The sequence below is a fragment of the Anguilla rostrata genome, chromosome 16, assembly GCF_018555375.3.
Source record: "Anguilla rostrata isolate EN2019 chromosome 16, ASM1855537v3, whole genome shotgun sequence".
Taxonomy (NCBI): Eukaryota; Metazoa; Chordata; class Actinopteri; order Anguilliformes; family Anguillidae; genus Anguilla; species Anguilla rostrata.
In genome coordinates, this window is record NC_057948.1 from 30,413,708 (window position 1) to 30,440,536 (window position 26,829).

Genomic DNA, 26,829 nt, shown 5'->3' on the forward strand with positions numbered 1-26,829 from the left:
GCAGCGAGGTTGTATTTGGTCCTCAGACCTTCACAAGCCAACAATAAGGAAGGCACTCTGGTTGTAAGCCTCATCTTAGTTTGCAAAATTCAAAAGGACATAGTTTGTACACAATGGATTTATATTTTATGAAGCAGGGTCCTTGTGCAAAGATGATTCCGATTAGACGTTCATACTGTCACAAGGTTAGCCAAATCCATGATCTAATTTCTTTTCTGTTTGCTCTCAGGACTGTGTAAATTAAACCAGCTCATATTAGACCTGGGCAAACAGTGCGAGGGGGAACAGGGAGCACCTATTTAGAGACGGCAAAGGGCAGTAAAATCCGGCTCTAGCCAGGAAAAGCAATGTTCCACGTTCACCCTTTAACTCCGCCCCCATTCAACTCAACCATTCCTTGTAACTCCCCCATTCAATCCTCAACCATTCCCTGTAACTCCCCCCCCCCCATTCAATCCTCAACCATTCCCTGTAACTCCCTCCCCCCATTCAAACCTCAACCATTCCCTGTAACTCCCTCCCCCCCCATTCAAACCTCAACCATTCCCTGTAACTCCCTCCCCCCATTCAAACCTCAACCACTCCCTGAATCCCCCCATCCTCTACCATTCCTTAACACCCCCCTCACTCAAACATTCCCTGCAACTCTCCACCTTAAATATGACCAGGCTAACAAAAAAGATATATCATTGTATATCCATAAAATACATTTATATACACACATTGTCTTATTTACAGCATAAGGAGATCTTGGTAATATCATTCACATGACTGTCATGACTGCGGAGTGGAGTGGAGTGGGGGTGGGGGGCCAGTGCTTACAGATAAAAAGATGTATTATTTGTTTCACCAATCAGTCGTGCCAAATAATGGTACAAATTAAGAACTGGAAATGACAAAGCAATGTGTGTCCAAAAGCAGAACAGCTGGAACTCATTGGTATAGGCCATGATTTGGTTGTATAATAGCGTTTGATATTTCATGCAGTCAATGCTACAGAGAAGATGGATAAATCATTTATTTATGGGGCCCTGGTGAATATCGAGCCTCTCTGATGCCTGAGTTTGAAAGCCTCCAGAACGCTTGCATCCTGTCCTCGGGGACCAACGGACTTGACCCCCTTGGATTGGCAGCTCCAGGAACTAGGTGAAGCTGCTGGTAAACGAGTTGGCTTCGAAAACACACCGCCGTCGCCGTAGCTACGCGCCGAAAGCTGCAGCGTACGTCACACTGATAAGGAGTAGAAACGGAGAGAGAGAGAGGTCAGAGACGTCTTAAGATAGGGAAAGCGGGTAACTGACGGTCGAGGCGCTCCTCTGCAACGTTCCGGGGGCTTCCGCAGGTGCGCTTTCCCTGTGCGGGGCGGGCGGGGCGGGCGGACTGACGCGTGCGCGCGGTGACGTCCGCCAGGCTTCTCCTGCTGTAAAAACTCCACGGTTTCCCAGCACAGCGGACGGTGCTGGAACACGGTGCACTCAACACTCAAGCCACTCCCCCTCCTCGTTCTCACAACGTGAGGGTGTAGCAGCAGCAGCAGCGAAGCTCTCGTTTTTACAAAGTGTAGAATTAAGGGTACGTGTTGATGGGGGTACGCTGCATGTACAATGAAGTACTTACAACCAAGTAAGGTCACCGAGACAATATGAAGTAAAAACTGCTTTAACCGAACAAAATACAAGAATTCGCCATAAACACACCCAGTGGTGTGAATGAACAGATTCCTCAAAGGATTTAGGCCACAGGAAGTAGACAGACAATCACTTGCACCTATGCCAGTAAAAGTATCAATTTACCACCTATGTCTATGTAAAACTATTAGTACACCACCTATGTCTATGTAAAAGTACCAGTCTACCACTTATGTCTATGTAAAAGTGCCAGTCTACCACCTATGTCTATGTAAGAGTATCAGTCTACCACCTATGTCTGTAGAAGTACTGTATCAGATACAATGTGTCCAGCAACAGTGCTCCCCAGGCCTAAGTACTCCACCCAAGAACAGCCCTACTGCTGACGTGACTCGCAGCAGCCTCTGAAGCACGGGGGGGGGGGGAGGCGAGGGGGGGTCTGGGGGGGGGTTTGGGTGGACCAGGCAGAGCAGCTAAGGGGGGGACGCACGCCGCTCAGCCCTGACAGGCGCTGAGAACCCGGGTGCCATCCGAAGCTGCCGGGAGACCACAGAACCTGATCGCTGTTCAAACAGTGGCCAGCCAAGGCAAACAGCGCAGTACTACGGCAAACACGCCACCTCCACCTTCTCACAAATCAGCCCCAGGAAAGAAAAAAAAGAGCTGCTTATGTAACAACCCCCTCAGACCTGAGACAACGGGACATGCGTTGCTGTAACGGAGTGCACGTTTCGACACTGTACAAGTGATCAGAAGTGGAATAAATCTTTTCCGGTGCTTTTAAGTATCCCTGCATGTCTGTTCCGTATACTTCATTGCGTCTCAGTGTCCTCCAGACAGAACTTAGAAACTACAAATAAAAAGACACTGCATGTCCATTACAGGGATACTTCTTCAACAAGAACTGCAGAGTGAAAGAAAAACCGTTGAAAGTCACCACCTTCAATGAACTGAAGGAGGATAGTTAATTAGTAACAACATGCCACTTGAATCCTCTTGGGAAGAGCCGGTAGCACATATTTATTATAAGTCACCAGGGCACTGATCCAATGAACTTATGGTTGTGTCGTTAAGCAGCAGAGCTTTGGGGCTTCAGTAAATCCATCTGTAAAATCTGGGTAACTTCCTGATTACCGTTATTAATAATAGCTCTTAGTATATTGGGGCTTGATTTACTAAGAACTTCAGTGCATGCAAAACCCTTTAGCACACACAGAACCAATAACATGACCAACGACTGGTCATGGTATTTGTTTTTCACCAATCATTGGCTGCGTTATGAGCTAAAAGTTTTTTTTCATTTGCCAAAAATCTCAGTAAATCAGGCACTTCATGTAGCAACCTTTTAACATGGATCTAAAAATAAAATCTGTTACATCATGCTTTTTTCGAAAGGAATTCTTTGACATTCCATGAATGAAAGCCTCCCTTGCTCGCATGAAGGAAAATGTTTGTTCTAGGCCTATCTGTGCTTTTACATGTTGATAAATGTCATCTTATCCAAGTTCTCTGGTACTGGTGATAAGTGAGAGTTATAGCATACAGTCAGTTCAAACTGGGTAGATAGAGCCATGCCCTTGTGCTCTGAACTCTAAACTCTAACCTGCATTATAACACCTGTGGAAGGTGAACAAACTTTACTGTACACGCTTTTATATTATACTGGTACAGATGAATAACCAATACACAAATTGAAACAATGTATGCACGCAATAGTAACAACAGTAGTTAATTTTAAAAAAAGGAACATGCGTTTCCAACAAATATAACTGTTCACAATGAGACTTTCAGACTTTAGCACGTATGGTGAAAGAGCAAAATGTCAGATTTTCTTGGAAATAATCCAAAAATATGGGGTTCAAGTACAGAACTTTTAATAAAAATATTCCAAGAATGCAGACACTGTTTACACAAAGAATGCTCTATGTCTAATTATTCTCCTTATTACAACGTCCCGGAGTACAGCACATGTGATATGTCTGTCACCCCTATGTCTGTGTCTATGTACCCAGACGTAAACAGGATATCAGAAACAGTTATGGGTGCACTTTTACACCACTTGGCATTACTGTGAGCAGGTTGAAATATTTAGATGTCAGAGATTCTACACACTGGGCGTGCGGTGTTCCCAAACAGGCAGTCTCAGTTGAAAATTGTACTTTCATATAAAATAGGTGTTTAACAAAACCACCCAGATGGGCTTAAATATTTGGGAAGGTATATGCATGTTTTGTATGTTTGTACCAGCTTTTTGGGGGGTACACGCAGCACCTCTTTTCCCAAATCAGATCTTTCAAATGTAATTTCGGGGCCTTCTGGACAGGTGAGTTCTTAAATACCGCCGCTCATCTGTTACCGTTATGGCCCCGCCCTAGCTACACAGGATTGGCAGGTGCACAGATGAATCACAGGGACAAATATATGTGCATATGCCACAGCACTTACTGCAGAACGGGCACAGAGTACGCGCAGTGACATCATGATGTACGTGTCCCGCCGCAGTTGATATTGTTCTCTTTTATCAGTAGCCATTGAGCACTGGACTTTGATCGCGGCGGGTACTCCTTTGTGAACTCGACGCGGAAGAATTTGAACACGGTTTTAATATTTTATTTACTTTCGTGTCACACTGTTCTAAGCGGCCTGTTAAAAGACGCGCACGCACGCTCGCTCGCTCTTGGACTGCGCGTACTGTCAACAATCGACCGAGCGCAGATTCATATAAAAGAGATGAAGTCAACCGCGGGGCCACGTGACATTCCTGTAAACTACGCCGTGCGCTGACGTCTGAAAACCCATCTGCGGTGCCTGTCGGAGGGAGCGCGAGAACGCTCCGGCCAAAGACCGTCTGGAATGCACGAAGCAGGAAAAAAAAAAGTTGATTTGATAAAACATCTGATTCATTTCTTATTCTCGGAAACGGTATAATCCATCACTTCGAGATATCAACCCTGTAGGTAACCACATTAAAAACACCCCTGGCTCAATGATTGTTTGTTGACGCACAGCCACATGACGTCTTTCCCAGAAAGGAAATTGTACCGCAATTTTAAATTTAATTTCTTTGAATTTGGTGAACACTAGAACGTTTGCCATCCTGGCCAACTGGGCTGGCATAAATAAAGTGACATAAAGCGGGTCCAGGGAGGTCTGTAGAGGAACCATCACCCTACAGTGGTCCCTGTCCTCCATCTCCTGGGACAGTCAGTGCGTCCTCTCCCTGTGTGTGCGCCCAAATTTAAACTGACGCCTCATGCGGGATCAAAAGGACCCCCCCCCCCTTATTCAGATACCCGTTTGGCATGATCTTTCCCTATTGAAGAATGCACTCGTGCTTTTTTATATGGCCCTATTTTATTATCTGGGCTCTCCCACTGACCAAGATTCTTGTTCCACTCACACAACCATGATCACATCTAAGGCCACCAGCACAAGTAAACATGCAAATACTTCCAGGGCAATCTGAAGTCAACAGAAGACAAATTTACAGCTAGCTGCTAAATAATAAATTCCTCTGTATAGCTTGCTTTTGTGTTTCCCTAATTAGTGCAGTAAAAAATTCCGTTGTTGCACGTTTCTGAACCAGATGGGCAACACTGAAAAATAAAACATTTTATAAAAAACTTTATAAAAACATAAAAATAATGACGAATCCTTTCTGAAAGAGGCTTTTCGAGTGGTTCCAAGATACGTTCGTTTCGAGCAAACCTCCTTGAAGAATTTGGCACGCAACTCGTAACTGAGGAACATCTGGAAAACATGTCGTGTTTTAAAAAAAAAAAATTTTATCGTGCGCCTTTTAAAACCGAAGGCCCCTAATGGTTTTTATAATTTAGCATAAAGTTAGGGATATTGGTTTCTGTAATCTCCCATTCATGTGGCCCTGCTCATAAAACACAGTTTGAGGCTGTCAGCGGTGACTGAGTATCCGAAACTCACCAGCCAAGAACATTGAGTTTCATTAAGCAGTTCAGATAAGGCAACACACACACACACACACACACACACACACACACAGAGGTATCCTTTTGGAAGTCAGGATCACTGAGCCGAGAAAAAAAACCTTCCTTTCCAAAACATGCTCTCATTGTTTTTATGTTTTCTGAAGGAAGCAGTTAATCTGCCAGCCTCGCTCCGGGTTTATACTTAGGTAAAGATGATATTGGGGGTCTTGGGGCCTGGGGAGGGGGGTGGGGGGCGCGGGTGTAAAAAGCAATGAGCAATGTGCAAACTCATAGGCAGAGTACAGATGTTTTGCTGGACGATGTCCTCGTTGTGTTGTGTGATCAGCCATAAAAATCTGTAATCCTTGGCTTTGTGTCACTGGGGGACTCTGGAGAAAATTGATGACCGTTAGGAAGTGTAAACAGCTACAGTTAATCCCGAGCTGAGTGCAGCCTGATTAGTCATATGAATATTACACCAGTCGCCTTCCTTCGGCCTGCGTCTCCCTGACGACGTTATCGACATCGTTCGCTTGGGTCACAGGGTGCTAACTGTTTCATGCTATGCAACAATCCCCCCCCCCTCCCACACGGCTCAACGCAAAAAACGAAAAGAAAAAAAAACTAAACAAAACATCCTCTTTCTGGGCCAAGAGAAAAAAATCCTCCCCCAGAAACAGGGCCACAGACGCACTCCTAAGTTTGCCTTCCCTTCGTAGGACGTTCAAAACCTCTCTTCCCTCTCCCTGCCAACAATTTGAAATTTGTGCTAACGCAGCAAAGGCTATCGCGAACTGCAGATAAACGGACAAATTAGGCGAAGGGAGTAACCGAAGCCCTTGCTCGGGGAGAGCGGGATAAATCTCGTAAAAGGCCCGCGGCTGGACTCTCTCACACGCCGCCGCCGCGCGAAAGCTCGCAAGCCGCAGACTGAGAGACTGGAAGAGGAAAACCTGTCCAACAGGGAGCACTACAGGAGAGACATCCCACATCTGTTCCACCGCTGCTTCAAGTAGCCTACATGCAATCATTCCCACCGATTCATAACGTAGCCCTGCTTTACTTACCACTAGCTTACAACGGGAACTGTGTCCCCGTAAAAACAGTGGGATGCTATGCAGGACAATTGTGTTTCAAACACCGAGACTTGACTGTTTGAGTATCGCACTGAGCTAACTGTATCACAAGCCAATGCAATTAAGAACTGAAATCTGGAGGGGCAATATAATTATCTAGAGCAAAGCAACAAAATGAACATATGTTTTTTCTCACATGTAAACGTATCGTGTGGGTGTCCGAAAGCCATTTCACATTAATCACTAACTTAGCACTGCAATGCCAGTTCCAAAAACTCTTCCATTTTAAGCATTGTGGCATGTGAACAATCATTAATCAATCCACAGACGCGGCCTGGAAACAATTTATTTAGAACACAGCGTACCTGCCAGGAGAGAGACACACTCGAACTGTGAATGAGCAAGTAAAGAAGTGTATCTCTGGACGGAAAACATAAAAATGAAGTACTGGAAGATTTGGCCTCCACTGTCCCTTGCTTACTGAATTACAGGAAGTCAGTTCCTATTGGACGTGAATAAAAACCTCTTTCTGTGTGAACTGGCTGTCGGACGCTTTCCTGTTCCACATGAGCCAGAGCTCTCAAACATGCATTTCCTAAATGAGAAAGGAAACAGAAAAATGGGAACGAATGCACAATGCTGTCAGCAAGTGGGAGAATCCCACAGGAGCCTAATAGTGCTTTTACATTTGCCACTCAAATTCAAACCTGTCACCTACTTGTGGTATCACTCGATTTCAAAGTGGAGGCAGACTGCATGCCCTTGAAACATGTGATATTTCTGTTATACTACAGTTATTACTGTTCCCAACGGGCAACCATGGCGCTCCATCTCATAAGTCCTGTAACAGTGTAAGAGTACAAAAAGAGGAACTAGTCCCAACCATACACTGAACACATTTCTTTTAACGTATGAGGGCCAGTGACATGTCCTTCTAATTATGTTCGCTTTCAGGCACTGATCTGTCCTCGCTGCTCTGTTCTACATACGCCAGCCATGAGGGAGGGGGGAGGGCCAACTCACGCAACAAAATGAGTTGGCTACATGTCACTTTGACATTTAAAAGAAAAAATAACGAGAATACAGAAGTATAGTACGTTGCCTATAGAAATAAGTAGCTATATACCGACAGGGTGAAATCTATTTGGTCGGGCGACCCAAATAAATTTACTGTATGGGGAAACACTGCATTTTTAAAGCTGTGCATTTTGCTGAGTTGAGTTACAGACTCCTCAATGTAATTAGTAATTGCAAATACAAGCATTTCATTGCAAAGCATTATGAGCAGCAAAGAGAAGCTCATCCTCATAGACCCACTGAAATGGTTGTCAGTGGAAACCAATGTGGTCAGGTGGGGTAAATCAGTGAATCAGTGTGAATCAGTTGGAAATGGGTCACGCAGGCAGAGCCAACACCTATTTGAAGGCGGCCAGCTACTGATGTGGAAACGGGCCTAAAAGCCTTCATGCTGGTGCCATCAGATATTTGCGGAGCTTACGTGTAAGGGCAGATGTGTGATTGCCCAGGCAACGCTGCACTCGTTCTCCAGTCAGAAAATCGACTGACACCTGAGGTTTAAAAAAGAAAAAAGAAAAAAAGGAAAAAGATCTTTCGCTTAATTAACTAAAGCAAGCAACGTCTGGCCTGCTGTCGCAGTGGCCAATGCTCTTAATGGGAGGTTTCTTCCAGTGGGAGGAAAGGGGATTTACCAAGAAATATCACATTTTTTTATATTTTCACATTTTATATTGTCTCAGCAATAAAAAGGACTGCTAACTTTTAACAATTTATTTCATAATGTTAAAATGATCTGCATTTAAAAAAAAAAAACATGATAATGTTTTGCCTTTTCCATTTAATAAACTCTTTAAAAGTTACATTTTGAAGAGTCCATGACAATGTAATGCCTTCCACTTCCACTTACAACAATCTCCTACCGGTCATGGCCCATGTCTTAAAGCGGTTAACGGACATGCGGGGCCCACAGCCCTGGCCTCTATGTGCTGCTCTGCTGTTCAGTGAGGCCTGTTTCCGGCTGCAGTCATTGGACAGGAGCTCGACCAATCACAGGGACAGATGATCCCGCCATTCCGCTTGGAATGTGGAATGGCACCATCTCAAACACCTCATTTGGATTCACACACAGTCGATAAACCACAACCGCTTTGGAGACGATTCAAACTCCCATCGTTTCGTTTGATCTGTTTTCATACATCAATACACCAGCATATGTCAACAGTCATATTTGTAGGCATGACATTCTGTGCTGGGCTAGACTGACCAGGCCTGAGACTGATGAAGTACAAAACATTTCTGAACACGTAAATTTATACCTACATCAATCTGAAACCTTAATGGGGTCATATTTAAGGGTGAACTCCATGTTTATGGGAAATATTGATTTAAAAAATTCAGAATAAGACGATTTAAATGCATTAAATTGATTTTAAACTGGTGTTAAGACAAATTATGCTACTGACAAATTGTTACACCTTTTTCTGCGCTTGATGGATAGCTTTATTATAAATGCCATAATTAATCAAAAATTTACATATCAGATCATAGATTTCTTTAATATTTCCCAAGGTAAGAATGGTAGAAGTAACAAGTACTAAATTTGCATTGCGTAACGTTGGTCTTTAGTTTGGAATATCTTGAATTTTACAATGACTGAAAACAGCTCAATTGCTTGGTGACTGTTTAATAGGTCATGCAGTAAAAATTTACAGGATGCATATTAAATGACTCTTAAATCCCTAGATACTTATGTAGATATATTTATTACCATTACTTCAAAAATTTTAGAGAAACTGTGTGCAATACCAAAATAGACCTATTTTACAAACAGCTGCAAGACAACATAGTGATTTTTTTTCTTATCGTACTGAAAACACACAAAAGGCTCCTAAGCTTTCAGAAGGGGCTGTCGAAGGCAGTGTCCAGCTGGATGTCATCTGACACTGTCCGTGAAGAAATACTGAAACAGGGGTCACATCGTTCAGGTCAGGGCCTACTATTCTTTTCCAGTTAAAAAGTCCAAAAAACCATTCGAGCTGCCAAGCAGCAAGGACTCGTGTGGTAAGAGGCCTGGATCTCCACAGATCTGGGGACCAATTTATTAAACGCTGAGCTGGGGGGGCGGGAATCGAGAGAGCACGCATCCTTGGACTCTGGACCCACAGGTCCGTGCCCAGCGAAATGTGCTGATGGGCTGCCTGCTCAGCTCCCAGCCCGCCGCCAAACCAACACCAGAGGCCTGCCAGCCAATGAGCGAGCACTGCTTCAGCCAATCAGCTCGGCTTGCAGGAGGCCAGCATAGTAACTGCGGTATCTTTGATCTCATTGGCTGAGGAGGAGGAGACTTTGAAGCTGGAGAGACATGCTAATCCAGAAGCAGACACGCGCTGACGCGGCTAGCCGCACTAAAAAGTTAATGACAGCGGCTCTTCGTGAGAGGTGCCAAGGTAATCACCTGCATATAAAGGAAGCCCCGACCGTTTTATTCTCCTCTAAAAGACCCAGAGTCACAGGTATCAATTCTTCTGCGTTATCGTCACAGCACTGGCAGCATTATTTTAATGAATGCGCAGTTTAAACACACAGAGTCCATAAGGGGGGGGGGGGGGGGTGAATGATAAGGTACATTGGTCTATAACGGGCTATCAGAAAATGATTACACTGAGCACACAGGCTTTGGACAGCCCCGTAAGCAGAAGACCAGCACAATGAGCACTGCCATTGTGCTCTTTATTTCAAACGTTACTGTGACATACAGCTGTGCAGATACCGATCACCTTCCTATTTAATGTCCCACAGACACGGCACAATGGCCTTTCAATCTGAATGTGCAGTGTCATTATTGCATTAGTTCTGTCCCCATGACAAGGCTACGATTGATTTCATCATTCATGCATTAAAATTAAGGGGAAGTGTGCCATTCAACTAAAATAGACCTTCACAGTTTGTATCATCTTTGGTCATACATTTTTTTAAAAGATGCGATACAAGGTACATGCACATCATTAATCTGACTTTATTCGAAAAACTCCAGTGACCATACAGCCCTTGTAAACTCCTTATTCCGGAAAAGCAAAACTCTGCTAAAGCCCTTATTCCAAATAGGTGAATCCAAATAATATTTATAAGATATGCCTACAATAATCTGAAATAACCACATTTGCATGCACGTCATATTCCAAATTACAATCCCTAATCTGGTCAGGGACAAAGGATATGATGGTACCTGCATAGTACTATTTCCTTCCTTAGTCAGGTCAGGATTTGGTTCCTTTCTCATCACAAAAACAACCTAGCAACAATGAACTGGAAAGAATGTCCCGGTATGATCAAAACAGAAGAATTGAGAATTCTTCAGACATAAACTTCAGAGGTCTTCCTTATCCTACCAGGCCCTTTCTGAATACTGAGCTCAACAGTGCTCTCTTTCTTCTTAATGATTTTTCAAACACATTGATTTTGGTGAGCTTAAGGTTTGGTCAATGTCTCAGTTTTTTTCTTCATATTTCTCAGCCTCGTAACGGCTTGCTTGACTTTCATTGGCACGACGCCGGTCCTTCTGCTAACGAATGCCAATAACAGACTACAAAGGCAATCAAAAGCCTGGAATCAAGACTGGATACTGAAAGCTCGCTTATACTTGCAAAAAAGAATCAACTGAACACATCGGACCAATCAGAAACACCTGTGAAGACATTTGTCCCAAACATTACGGTGCCCTGAAATGGGGGGGGGCTTTGTATAAAAAGTGCAGTTATTTCTACATGTTGAAACCAAAATCTATTCAAATACCCTTTAATAAAAGGTGAGAATCTGCACTCTAACCACATGTGCATTGTTTAATTGCAAACCTAAAACTGTGGAGTACAGAGCTAAATCAAGAAGAACTACAGACGTAGTCAGCATTAAACACTTCAGTATACACAAGTAGCAGAGGCATTTACTTAAAAACATACTTGTCAGGGGTGGATTGAAAATCTACAGGATGGTAGATCTCTGGGAACAGGGTTGGTTACCACTGGTCTTAGGGTACCTACATTACTCTTTTCGGCTGCTATAGGAGTCCGTCAGTCGTAAGAGAAGCCTTTAATGTGCACAACATTAAATAACTCCAACCTGATTTATTTCTGTAATTTGTATGATATTTGGGGTTTAATAAATGTTACAAGAAGTGAATACAGGACATCACAACTCTCCAATCATCAATCATATCATTTTTTTCTCCACTCATCTTATAAAGTGATTGATGTTTATTAACAACGCTCTCAGACACAGTTCAGTTCTGAACCAGAACTTAAAAGGGTGCAGAATGTTCTGGCTCGCAGGGCCAGCAAGAGGCAGATCTAAAAACATATTTAAACTCCAGAGAAAAAAAAAAAAAAAGAAGAGAAAAACCAACTTCTCTCTTTTCTTCTTAATTCACATGTTCTTTCTGGATCACTAAATTCACGCAGGCAAGAGGGCCAAGAGGCACTTCACTCCCCTGGGTTCAGAGATAGCGAGCGGGAAAGCGCGATGCTAGCGGCCTCGGTACACCGCTTAATTACAGAGTGGTTTTAGTAGATTTGATAGCGCCGATCTTAAAAATAAATTTAAATAAAAAGTTATGTGCCCCCGGATTTTTCGGAAGTTCCCCGCTGCCTATGTGCTCTCCCTCTTCTAAAAATGGTTCTTACACTAAAATGTTCTCACACTAAAACTTCTACTAAATAAACGTGCTCAGTCAAGCGTATTAACTGATAATAGGGTGCTGAATCCCACAAACTATAAACGATAGAGAGAAACGGACAGCACTCACTGGAAGATTATAAACTACTGTTTTATTGCATCAATGTATGAAGGCACAACATGCACACGGAGCCCTCCTCGGTGTGTTGAATGTGCCAATTTATTTCGTTTTTGGCGCGTTCAACACAACGAGGAAGCCTCCGTGTGCATGTTGTGCCTTCATACATTCATGCAATAAAACAATAGTTTATGATATTGTAGTAACGTGCCGTTCCTTTCTCTTTCACTTACACTAAAACGCTGCAATGTTTTTCTCACGCTAACAGCCCGCCAAGGATGCATCACGTTGGATCCACACTTCAAATGAAGGCCACTGTTACGATTTTTTGCACCACAAAACTTTACAACGTCTACGCGCTTTACTGCGACGCTTCGACACAAATGCTGCCAATTTGCCTCTTCTTCCTGTGAGATCCACGTGCGAACCCTGCTTCGTCAACATTCGCTCCAGGAGCAGATGAAGTCCAGGGCTTGTTTGGGCTAGTGGTCTCCTGTTTGTCTATTTTTTTTTTGTTTTTTTTGTTTTCTTTTTTTTAATACTCAAGGTCAGTCGGTTTTCAGCTCCGCGCCACGTGCGCGTGTTGAACCCGTTCCACGATCATCAAGCTGTGGGGAAAACAATGGGTCTTAGGTCATGTTGGCCGTGGCGGTCCAAGCTTTAACTAGTGGGGATAATATTGACTGGGCATTTCCCTGTCGAGGGGCAACAGGTTCATCGGCTCCCTTCACCTCTGAGAATCGCATAAACACGCGGTTGAAGGGCACGCGAGAAGGCGCTCCTGGTTCCCGAGTCCTGTTTGCCGATGCACGGTGGACAGACCCACTGGAACCGCGATTCCCCGCGGTGTTTGGGAGCGCTGATGTAGGTTAAAGGTAGACTCCGCTACGGTGTATTGACTGTTCAGTAGTTGGAATTCTGACTGCGTCAGATGTTTGGAGGACACTTGGAATCTTCTATGTGGACATTTCGGAAAAAGAAACCTCTGTGATCACATATGCAAAACCATAAATGATTTCAAACGTATTTTTTTTTTTATATTAGAATTTTTTTACATTTGGGGAAAAGAAAATGTTTTAAGTACTGCCATTTTGAATGTTGGCCAATCACCCATTCTGGCAGGAACAATATGGTGAGCATGTTTGCTATCAAGATTTCATGACAAGCAATTATTGTTGAAACATGATTTTATCCCAACGGGAAACGGTCAAGAATAAATGATCCCACCAAGAAAAACAGGCGAGGAATGCCTGAACAGAACAGGATAAACTGGTTTGACATTCTACGAAAACGTAGATGAGTAAGAGTATCACAATACTCCCTCGAATGTTACAGGTTATATCAGTACGGCAGTCTTAGCCAGGAACGCTGGAGAAACTGGGTGATGCATTTGTATGAGGCTGCAAAGCGCTGCCTTTCGATCATAACCTTTGCCATACAAATATGGAAAATGAGTATCTATGATTTCTGGATCTCCCTGTGGCCGTGCTGTACGTGCACTGGTGTCGCTCAGGGGCACAGGGAACGAGTGCAGAACTCAATCGACACGCTGCTGTTTGGCAATAATCACTGTTTGTGAATTTCACCTTGTACAGAGGACACCACTCTGCTGCCATCGCTCATCTGCAACACATAAGGCCTGAAACAGTGCTGATATTTCATACATGATATTAAGCATCTATAACACAAATATAGCTTTGCCTGCATGACTGGTTCATCTTTTAGCCTAATTCAGCTTTCAAGAAACCCTGTGGCCTTGGCATCAACTGGAACACGTGAAACGCGTACTTTTCTGAAAAGACATTAAAGCCGTTTCACTGACACACACACACACACACACACACACTCACACGAAAGTGTACATCTATACTCTCTCTCACTCACATACACACACACACTCACACACACACACACACACACACGCATGAAAGTGTACATCTATACTCTCTCTCTCACTCACATACACACTCACATACACACACACACACAATCACACACACACAATCACACACACACACACACACACAGATTCTCTCTCACAAACATTAACGCACATTCAGCCTCAGATCCACATACAATCTCTCACACATACGTATATACATGTAAGAGAGATACACTCACACACACACACACACACAGCACATACTTACACAACACGCCCAAGGTGAAACATTAACCCCCTCAAGTAGTGTGACGTCGGGCCAGAGACAGCGGTGTTAAATATAGCTGACAATGATCAACGGGACGGGGCGATGGGCCTCTCAGATTGAGGCTCCTTCGGCTCGGACTTTGCCCCTCTGCACACCTGACCAAGGAGCCCTCCCCCCCCCCCCCCAAACATTCCGAGCAGCACACCGCCACCACTACTAGCCCCTCCCCCTAGAGCCCGTACAGCCTGTTCCAGAGGCCCAGTCCCGCTCCCACACTTTCTACTATTGACACTGTACGGTGTTAGCTGCTGCACCACTGAATGCTGCTAATCCACAATGGTACAGAGGGGCTATTAGGACTTGCCCACTGCACTCACCGTCACGGGCAGCGCAGACCGTTCTGCTCACTATACACCCTGAAGGCAGGGGGATCTCTAAAGAGTGAAGCTGAATCCTTAGCGTTCCAGATAACTCAGCTCTCCATATGGTACCCAAACATCCTGAGTGCTGTCACTGCCTTGGTTTTCTTTGGCAAGAGCCCAAATGAGCTCAATGTACGAATCATATAGCCTAATACACATTACATCACAGGCATTTAGCAGACGCTCTTATCCAGAGCGACTTACACAACTTATACATAGCATTTACATTGCATCCATTTATATATGGATATATGGTGAAGCAGTGCTGGATAAGTGCCTTGCTCTGGTTAAGTGCCCATGACCTTTAGGTTACAAGACCAGTTCCTTACCCATTATGCTACACTGCCGCTTGCACTTGTCAACAAATATGAACGGTCCGCTCGCATTTTACCACTAGTCCTATTAGTGGGGTTTTTTTTTCTTCTCTTCTACGCAAGAGAATTTCAATCTAATGAGCAACTGAAAATGAGGCAAAAGTTCGGATTTAGGGAGGACAAATAAACTTAAGTTATAGACAGCTCAGGAATAATGTGCAAAGGGCAGACAGTGAGGCTTTGAATAGAAAGTTTTGCAATTTCCCCTTTTCTTTTTATCAGGAAAAATGGTGTTTTTGGAGTCATGCAGTGCCACCTGCTCCCACACACACAGCACAACCAGTGGAGGCATGTCCACTGCTCCAACACACTCATCCGGGAGCAAGAGACTATTTCACACCATCCTGACCAAAGTGAAACACAGGCAGACTGTGAGGAACCAACGTATTGTTGGGTACAATGAAATAATATATCAATTCCCCAAGGAACCCTGGCTGACTTAAACTCATCCTACCCCTGATGACACAAGGCCACTTTTGGCCACAAATTGTGGGCTCCTGGTAAAGTATATTTAATATTAAATCTGATGACTTAATATTAAATATATGTGACTACAGGGTGCAGCTTGGACTAGAAACCACATGAGCGCCTTTACTGACTGAGTCACCCGTGAGTTCAACATACGGTGCTTCAGATAATATTTATGCACAAGATATGGGGTGCAAGATGACCTTCAGATATATTTCAAGAATAGAAATGGTACATCATATAGAATGTAAATGGTACAGTATAAAGAATGGGAATTGTACAGCATAGAGAATGTGAACTGTACTTCCCTCTAGGGTTTTCAACACACTTGTTCCTGGTTATGGTTATACACTTTGTTGTACGTCGCTCTGGATAAGAGCGTCTGCCAAATGCCTGTAATGTAATGTAATGTACAGCATAAAGAATGGAAACGGTACAGCATAGAGAATGGGAATGGTACAGCATAAAGAATGGGACTGGTACAGCATAGAGAATGGGACTGGTACAGCATAGAGAATGGGACTGGTACAGCATAGAGAATGGGACTGGTACAGCATAGAGAATGGGAATGGTACAGCATAGAGAATGGGACTGGTACAGCACAGAGAATGAGAATGGTACAGCATAGAGAATGGGACTGGTACAGCATAGAGAATGGGACTGGTACAGCATAGAGAATGGGAATGGGACAGCATAGAGAATGGGACTGGTACAGCATAGAGAATGAGAATGGTACAGCATAGAGAATGGGAATGGGACAGCATAGAGAATGGGACTGGTACAGCATAGAGAATGAGAATGGTACAGCATAGAGAATGGGACTGGTACAGCATAGAGAATGGGACTGGTACAGCATAGAGAATGGGACTGGTACAGCATAGAGAATGGGACTGGTACAGCATAGAGAATGGGACTGGTACAGCATAGAGAATGGGACTGGTACAGCATAGAGAATGGGAATGGTACAGCATAGAGAATGGAAACGGTAAAGCACAGAGAATGGCAATTGTCCAGCATAATGGCACAAGCCAGACTTCAGATATTGGGTGCCAGGGCCTCCTGCAGGACCAGTAACTGAGATCACACTTTCTCTTTCCCTCTCCCTCACTCTCCCTCTCCCTCTCTCTCTCTCTCTCTCTCTCTCCCTCTCTCTCTCCTTCTGTCTGCCTCCCTGAAGCATCCTGATCTAAGATAGCCCTGTGTGATAGAGGCGTGACCGTGTGGTTTGTTCCCCTCACGTGACCTCCTCGCCCCGTTCTGCGTCCCCAGCAGCAGCAGGCCGGTCTGATCACGGACGAGGGGGGAGTCAACCCAAACGGCAGAGGCGGTGATGGCCACTCTCTTAACGACGGCGGGTAAACAGAGACGACGCGTACGGCGTCCCGCGGAGGTATGTCTGAGTCCCATGCCAGCCCACCCGGCAGGGTCACGCGCGCACAGACTCTTGCAGAGGCAGTAAAAGAAGGGGGGGGGGGGGGGAGAGTGTCAGACAGTCTGGCCAAATGCGGCCCCCCGACCCCCAGCCTCCCCCCCCACCCCCCCACCCCCCGGGAGACGGGCCGGCGGAACTGGCGGAGAGTTCGCGCAGCGGCGCAGCACGAGGCCGACCCGCAGCCTGCACGCTTCACGATTGCTCAACGCGTCCGCAACCCGGCGCCCCGGCCCCGCCGCTCTCTGTTGCAACCGGCCCCGGTTCGGGCCACGGAGGATATTTAGTCTACTGGGGTGTAATGAATGCAACGAGTCCGGCAGGCTTGCCAGCACACTGGACGGTATTCCAGAGCTGGATCACGGGCTGCCATATATACGGCAAACTGGACATACAGCCCATACACACGCGCGAAGACACACACACACACACACACACACGCTACTAGAAGATGAGAGGTGACTCACCTATGCCATCATTTTTTGCTTGGAATGCCCCCAAAAGGCCAAAAAAGGTTGGCACATGGCATATAGCGAACATTTTAAATAATAACGAGCTGCAATTATATTCTCTCTGGGTGAATATAATTTCATTGATAAGTGACTGAATTGCTTAAACTGGCCGTTCACTTTCGTTTAATCTGATCTGGTTTGATCAGAAGCCCTGGCCGTGTGCGACCGATGGAGGCGTCTCTGTGAGGAAACCTCCTCAATGGCGAGGACCAGTTGCACAACCGCGTCCCTCCGTGGCTCTCCTGGAGCTCAGCAGACACGGGGGCCTTCAAACGCGAGTCGGAGTGGCGCTCACACACACACACACACACACACAGACAGACACAGACAGAGACACAGACAGAGACACACACACACACACACAGACAGACAGACACAGACACACACACACAGACAGACACAGACACACGCACACACACAGACAGACACAGACACAGACAGACAGACAGACAGACACACACACACACACAGACAGACACAGACACACACACACACAGACACAGACACAGACACACGCACACACACAGACACACACACACACACACACACAGACACACGCACACACACAGACACAAACACACACACACACACAGTCAGACACACACAGACACACAGACACACGCACAGACACACACACAGACACAGACAGACACAGACACAGACACACAGACACAGACACACACACACACACAGACACACACACACACACACACACACACACACACACACACCACTTGTCCTCACTCTCTCCTCTTCTTCTGCACTCACGCCACTGAAACTCGGACAGCAAACAAAAAAGCTGCTAATGGGGCATTTTTTCACCGTTTGTGTGTGGTCAACACTGGCTCACATTAAGAGCCGAACCGTTTTTGACACAACCGGTACTTTGGATTTACACACTTGTGCGATGTAAAACATGTATGAAGGGAATTTCGTCTTACCATTGTTGCTATACTTACTGACGTTTCACACGCAAACCAACAGAAACTAAGGAGTTCTCACACTGTGCCAAGCATCTAAACATGTCTCTGAAAATGCGCTTCTAATAAATTAACATTCAGCTCTCGGTCATTCTTGCTTGAATGTGAATAAAACATTTTAACCAAGGGTAGAATTTTAAATGTACAGCCAATTGTTCTAAAAAAAAGCAACAGATTAGCCAATAGCATTCTACAAGGGAAGAAAATGGCGCCCTCTGCGAGGCCACTGCATCAAATGGAAGTCGTGGTGAACGCACTTCAGATCCCAGGCCACGCAGGAACCTTAGAAGGTGATTCTTGGACAGGAACATGTTGTGAAACGGTGGTTGTAGATCGGGGCGGGGGGGGGAAAAAAGGAATGCGCACAGTAGTGAAGAAACAGATGGAACCCAGGAGTACAATTTGATTCCCACAGAAAGTCGAGAGAATCACAGGCATAAAAAGCCGTGGATGAAAAACCGTAGCGTGATTAAAGCACCAGGAGTCCTTTCCCAGGGTGCAGTGCGGGGGCCGGGGGGGGACGTGGATGCGCGCAGCCCATTCCGTTTCCGAGACTTTCGGAGCGGGCCTTTGAAGAGAGGGGCCAGCTTTGTTCTTTTCTGGCCCCCTGCTCAACATACGAGCCCTCCACACTGGTCCCAACGCAACGCCAAAAATCGCAGCCTTTGAGCTCTTCAGCTAGCAAGCAGCTACACGTTTCTGCAGAGACACAATGTGTGCTTCCCAAACACAACACTGCGTAGGCCTCCCACAAGCACCAGTAACTGTCCTGCTAAGGCCGTTTGACGGGGATTGCAACTGAGGTTCTGGCAAAGGAACCACACCCCAACCTTCCAAACTGACGGACTGAAGTCCAGACACGCTACTATACATGTTTTTATCGTATCTCTCTTTCGTGCCCTCTCCACTATCATCGACTGCCATCAACTGTGCGCCAAGAAACGTCCTGGTCGATAAAGATATTCACGACCACTCAAACTACAGCAGCAGAACTTTCTATTTCTCACCAAGTTTGCTCCGGTCTGCTGTGGCGCTCCACTGCAACATAAATGCTAAAATGCACGACTTTCACATATTTACCCTGTGAATACACCAACGATAAGCCCACTGTGACTTAACAGCAGTATGTGATTAGAGTTTTTTTTTTTTTTGTTATTTTTCCAGCTGAGTGTCCAATACTTAAAGGGCTGGATTTAGGAGGCCATCTCAGAAGCATGGGAATACACCATTCGTGCAGGTCTGCGCACAATTTGTGCTGGATTACAGAACACGAGAGAGAGAGAGAGACTGAGGGGATGTTCAGGCAGAAATAGGCTGCCGGGCAGATGAGATTCTTTAAGATAATTCCAACAAGATGCCTGAACACATGTTACGAGATGGGCCTTGCAGCTTCAAATTGAACACAGCACCACCCGGGCACTGCACCAAATCCATGCAGTTTCAGCAAAATGAAGCTCTGTCAGTACGCTACAGTACGAGGGGCCAAAGTCCTCAGCAACGCACCACAGATGATCCACTGACCCCTGACCCCCAGAGCACCACAGTTCAGTTCACTAGGCCTCCGGCAAGAAACACGCAATGTGAAAATTATTTAAAACTGAAAACCAGTTTGCAAGAAAACAATATGGACATCACAGTTGATATTAACATCATTTAATGGCAATAATAATTTTAAAGTCTGTACCTATTCTCTGATTCCACATCTCATATCTCTTATATGTTTCAATATTTTTATGTGTATTTTGTGTTTTAGAAAATACAGTGATCTGGAAAACACACATTGCATTTAATCTTTGAAAACTATATGTATTGGTGATTTGTCACTGGAGAAAACCATACCAATTCAACTGGCCAATGTATAGGTTAAACAAAGCAAAAGTCGATTTCCAGGGTCCGTGTTATGTTGATTATACCCAAAAGATGCATGTAAAGCACTCCTTCCTAATGACACGGACAGCTAAAGCAGTAGTCCTTGGTTCAGCAATGCGTCCACAGCCTGGTATCAAATCCTGAACGTGCCAATGCAAAGTCCGGTGGGGGCAATGTGCGATTGGCCCTGGCACAGCTGGGGGGGGGGGGAGAGGTTTTCAGAAGGCAGATTAGGTTACTGCTAATTATGCGACTGTGACCGACTCAATTGCATTCTGGCATTTTTACAAAAGCTCTTATCCAACTCACACAGATGACATTTTTTTTACATGCAAACAATTTATACAGCTGGATATTTACACAAACAATTCAAGTTAAGTAACTTGGCTCAAGGGCACAACGCCAGCACCCCAGCTGGGAATCAAACTAACAACTTCTGAGCTGCGAGTCCAGTTCCCTTAGCACTACACTACACTGCACTGCTGCTTAACTCCTACAATCCAGTGGGAGGCTGAATTTATTCATCTGGTATGAAAATGCAACCATCTGGTGCATCGACTGCACAGCTCAGCGTGTAAATTTTTAAAGTTTTCATTATTCTAGATTGACAGAGGAAATGGGGAATAGAAGTAGTTTTAAAAAAAAGGGGGGGGGGGGGTGGGAGGCTGAGTGACTCATCCGAATAAGGCACTGTTCTTTGGCACATGGAGGAGCACCACAGTCGAATACAGACTGTACCAGTTCTGAGTGTGGCTGGTAGGACTACAGGTCAATATGCGTTTGGCAGCTGCTTTGGGTCGCTCAGGGTCGGGAGTTTTCAGCCGTTGGCAAAGAGACCATTTTGTTGCTCTCTAGCGACCCCTGCTGGTCAGCCGGGCACCTGCAGACCGCTAGACGAAACTACATGCTAGACGAAACTACATGCTAGACGAAGCTTGGCTGCGGGCTGCGGTGTGAAAAGAAGCAGCAGTGGTGACACCGCGTTTCAGAGCAGAACCATGGATGTGTACGCCCTCCTGAATTGGCAATGGGGATCACGGCGCGAATGTTGTATGGCGTAAATATTTAATTAGTACGCTGAAGGTTTTAAATTAGGGTGGGAATTGCACATGCCAAATTTTTTTTTATTTGAAAAAGGGAAAGAAAGACAGATATTAAGCAACAGACTAAAGGGAAACAGCCAGGTAGGGAGGAGCCCAGAAGTCCCTGTGGCCACAGGGGGAACTTTGCCCTGCAAGCTCTAATCACTGCCTGAGCAGAGCTCCCTCTCCAGCTCTCTACCCTCTCTGTGATATGGCACTGTGGACTCAGTCTAGCACACAGCCTCCCTGGCTCAATCCATATCCCTACTGAATCTGCACCACCATCTGCAAATGTGCCCCTCACACGGCTTTCTGAAAACGGTTTGCAGCCTCCAACATACGGTCTATCATGCCTCACTTTTGGAAATTCACCGATTCACCAGTGCTCATCATTGCAAACTAAACACGAAGTCCTCCCCCATTAGTGACATGACAGGTTCCAAAGCACAATAGGTTTTAGGAATCAATTTCTAAGGTTAAAGTTAAGAAAATGCCCGGTACTAAATATTTTAAAGCTGTAAAAGGAGTAAAGAAAACAAATTTTTGCTTAATGACTAAGGAGCCCAAATATTTCAAATAATAAGGCACTAATCAACTTCTACACAGGCTGGAATACCAGCCTCTTTCCTCAATAATGTTGCAATAGACAATATCTTGATACTATGACAAAAATGGACAAATTGTAAAGTTTCCATGAGGCCACATATTCTCCAAACAATACTTTTAATTTGCTTTAATAATGTCAATCATAATTATTTTTTTTGTCTTGTGCTGAAATAACCATGTGCATAGAGTCAGAAAATAACTGCATGTTTCTTCACCCAACAAGAAAAAAAAAGAGTTCAGAATTTACTGCTGCTCAGCTTTCTGCGACAGCAGTGCGCGCTCAAGCCAATCTATCTCTCCCCATACAAAGACCCGTGCTGCGCCTTGCCATGAAAGTTCCGCTATCATCATCATCAGTGTTTTAGTGCCGAACGGTAAACCCCGAGCTCCTGGGGGCCCCCCCCGGGGTCGTGTTTCGGAAGAGCGGGACCCGCCGCGAGGGCCCGCGGAGAGGAGACGGCGGCACTCCAGAACACCGCGGCTGGCGGCCGGTGACACGCGCGGCCCAGAATTTACCGCCGCTGGCAGGTCCGGCTCGGCGCAGATGCCTTATCGGGTTGCCAGAGTGATGAATGGGGTGAATTTAGGACAAGTGAGTTTTGCACAGAGCCAGCCCCCAGTGCAACCTGAAAGCAATCAGATTATCTCAGCCGTAAAAAAAAAAAAAAAAAAAAAAAAGCACACAGAAGAGCTGTTCCCTCGCAAGGAGAGGACGACCGAGCCAAGGTGTCAGCCCTGGGTAGAGACCTGCTCTGTCATTACAGACCAGGGCAAAGGCTACACGGGTGTTGAATCGAATGCTAAGGATCACCGTCTCTGTGGTCAGGAACCCTGATGCGAGACATAAACGACAGAGAAACCATTTCCAGATAAAAGCTTTTTTTTTTATTTAATTTTTTTTTTTTATTCCAGCGGTGGAATAAAATCACACGTCCCTGAAAAGGGGAGTAGATATAGATTTAGTAATTGATATCAGTCCTAAACGCTCGGTCTCCTAGCCTTATCCACAGACTGTAGACCACTACGGAAGTGAGCCAAATTGCTCCTACACTGTCACACCTACTAATCTGAAAACTGACACACTTAAATTTCACCTGCTGATTGTGTGTCACAGCCTATACCATTACAAATCAAATAAAAAGAACAAACATTTCAGCACAAATTATTTACATTTGAAAGCAGGAGTCTGTTAGTATATAGGCAGCAGAGCTGGAGTCAAGACCAGACCCCTCTTGACCATGATCCAGACCAATACCCAATACACCCCTCCCTCCCTAGGTTTTGCTGTTTCCCACAGGATTTTGGGAAACTGTGGTGGAGGGACCCCAAAACCTGTCGACAGGTCGGGTGCCCCAGGGAGAAAAGTTTGTAAATTTTATCATTTAAATGCATCAATCTGGTGGATTGTAGAGGAAAATTAAGAGGCTAGAATGTTGTACTTTTGTAAACAACCCAATGCAGTTGTATCTACTTGTAATATGCTTGAGTCTACACTTGAGCTATCAAAGAAATTAAGTAAAAGCTGTCACGTGTTGTACTGGTTTATTTAAAGTGTTTGTAATCGCACTATAATGTGGCAATGTACGCTACATCAGAGATCACATTCAACTAAAATATTGATGGTGAATTAGAGTTAACATATCAAGGAATACATTTGTAAAACAAGGCAAGAAAAGACTTCAACTTGAAATAGCTGAAACATTTAACCAACAGTTTTCAAGATAAGATCATCAAAAAATGAATTATTCCAACAACATGAACATCTAGTGTCAACATTCATTTTAAAACAGTACTTGAACGCGCTACCACAGCTAATTAATGGGGATATAAAATATAAAGACATCAACCAATATAATAAAATATAAAGAGAACAAACAATCGATCGACCTCATTTGCAACCGTAGAAAATGAACACTGGCCTGGCCTAGATAGTGTAGGCTAATTCTAAAAGTGGGCTTCCAAGATTGTAACGTTAGATTGCTAACTAGTTTACATTGTGCTAATCCGAAACAACGTTTTTAAGCTCTCTAAAGAGGTTGAATTTGTGTGTGGAAAAAACTAGTCATAAACTGGGTAGCTATGCTTTATGATGATTGTATAACAAAAGCCCCAAGTAGCTTCTGCTGTGCCGAGCAGAGTAACGTTGTTGCCATAATCAGACATCCTCTTTTGAAAACAGATCACAGTAGTCAAGTTGAATGTTAGTGAGGAAATGTGACTGATCACATTTCTGTTGTAGTCAGGCTAATAGCTAAACGTAACTGGTTAATGAGCCCAATAACCGAGAAATATCCTTTTCAAGTAACGTTGTAAGTTCGTCAACATACCTTGTGAAAAAATTGCGGTTTTTTTACCTTGACATTCGCAGAGATGGCTTACACATTTTGCACGTTACCCTTCATTTCTTGTGTCCACAGTCCTCTTCAAGTTTTCGAATACGAATTTCACAGTAGCTCCAAATGTTCAATAACGAACTGAGAACAAAATCCAAATTAAGTTAAACGTAATGCTGACAGCAAGCAGCTAGCCAGACAGTAATAATATACCGAGCAATTTTCCAGGTGGCTTGTATCAGAATCGATCTAGCAAGCCAGTTTAAAGACTTTTAATAGGATATTATGCAGTATTTATTGCCGAGCACATAAACCACCAGAAAGAATGATTATAGAAAGAGATACAATTTGTTAATATAATAAAACACGTTTCCATTTTCCGCCTCTTCAGCTTGCTTGGGCGTTAACTTGGTTAAATTTGATGTTAGCAAACTAATGTGCTAGCTATGATATTCTAGGTATCACTATTACACAGATACTCATGGGTGATTAGTAATTGTATTCCGATACATTTTGGTTTTGTACACAGATATTAATTGAATTAGGCCTACTTGCAGTTTGGGGGACATTAGGTGAAGTCACCGTTTCTTCTTCAAACGCCAGTTTACTAAGAAGCCACGTGGTAGAGAACGGCATACGCAATAAAAGAATTGCAGCGGAAACGTTTTAGCACAGACGAGTGATGAAGTGGAGTGTGCATGCTGGAAAGAGAAAACTTCGTCATGTCCGAGACCTTGCATGGTCTTGCCCCAACTCAAGACCCAGAAGAAGACTTACAATACAGACCAAAATTCATAGCCTACTAATGCTAAGATTCAGACCAAGATCAAGAGATCAAGTCTCCATCTCTAATAGGCAGGCACTCTGTCAAACAAAATGTCCTGTTGTTGCATCATTGAAATGCTCATCTGTATAAAAAGGAGCAGCATGTTGGCGTTAGAAAGGAAGGAAGGAGCTAGTCATCCGTAAGATTTGGTGTTTAAAGGGCAACTTCTGTGCATGTTACTGTCACTGCCACACCACAGATGACATGTTCCCACCATTTATCTGCAGGACCCTTGTAGGAGCCATAGCCTAACTACGGTGGCCCTAAAGGGCGATCTTTGTTTTCTGGGAAAACTGCCCGTGCCCTGTAAACTGTGCTTGGGTTCTGTGAACACAGGCTACACAGCTGTTCACAGCGAACATGTTGTGTCACACAGCACACAAGCAGTGTTCAAGTTAATATAACATATCTGCATATACAATGCATATACAATATAACACGCAATGAGGAAGGAGTGAAATACATATCGCTCTTTCCACAGGAAAGTAAGCTGAACTATTTAGGATGAATCATCAGCATTTTTGTGCCATCTGGAAGAAACTTGGAGATTGAAAAAAAAAACAACAAAACAAAAAAAAAACAGATGTTACACATTGTACTTCACTCACATTTTAAGCATGTTGACTAACAAGTTAAGCATGAATATATAATACTGAAAATGGGTAAAAGACCATGTGTTTTGTACTTCAAGCTTCAGTTCCTCATTCCTGACTGACAACCCACTGCTGAGTCAATAATTTTAATGATGTCCATCATTAATGGACTTTCAGAACAAGCATCTGTGGCAAAACGTCCCCGTGGGCATTCATATGAAACATCATATAAATAGATACAGCAATACCACATATGATGCATTTTCAACAATATTTAAATTAAGACACAACATTTGGAAGACGCGATATTCAATTTACATATGAATATATGAGGAGCATTTATCAGTTTAAAGTGCGATCATGATGAAACGCTTTGGGCAGTTTGGCCTATATTGCAGCAGACAGTTGTGGCATGGAAATGCAACCTTTGGTCCACTTAATTGTCGATTGGGGATGAAGGGAAGGTGATTGCTAGTGCTGGAAGGGGATCTCTGGTGAGAAGCAAATGCAGATAAATGATTTACTGTCTGCGAAGGGGGATCCTAAAGGACGGTGAATGATTAAAGGTTTTCGAAGGGGATCTGTAGAAGGACACTGATGGAAGGTTACTGTGTACAGAAGGTTGGAGCACCTCTTGGGAAGGGAACTTAAAACAGAGGTAAATTATTTCATTGAAGTGGAGAAGGACCTGCGAGTTTAAAGGAGGATCTTGGAGAATGGCTGGAGATTACTAT

At 44.4% G+C, this 26,829-nt stretch overlaps 1 long non-coding RNA gene across 1 annotated transcript; it reads right to left on the bottom strand.

Annotated features, from left to right (window-relative positions):
• Positions 1–633: 633 nt before the first annotated feature.
• Positions 634–25,678, bottom strand: LOC135242113 (uncharacterized). Its single transcript, XR_010326224.1, has 3 exons — positions 25,228–25,678; positions 24,698–24,817; positions 634–1,230 (listed from the first exon to the last, which is right to left on the bottom strand). It is a non-coding gene; the product is annotated as an uncharacterized LOC135242113 (long non-coding RNA).
• Positions 25,679–26,829: the final 1,151 nt, after the last annotated feature.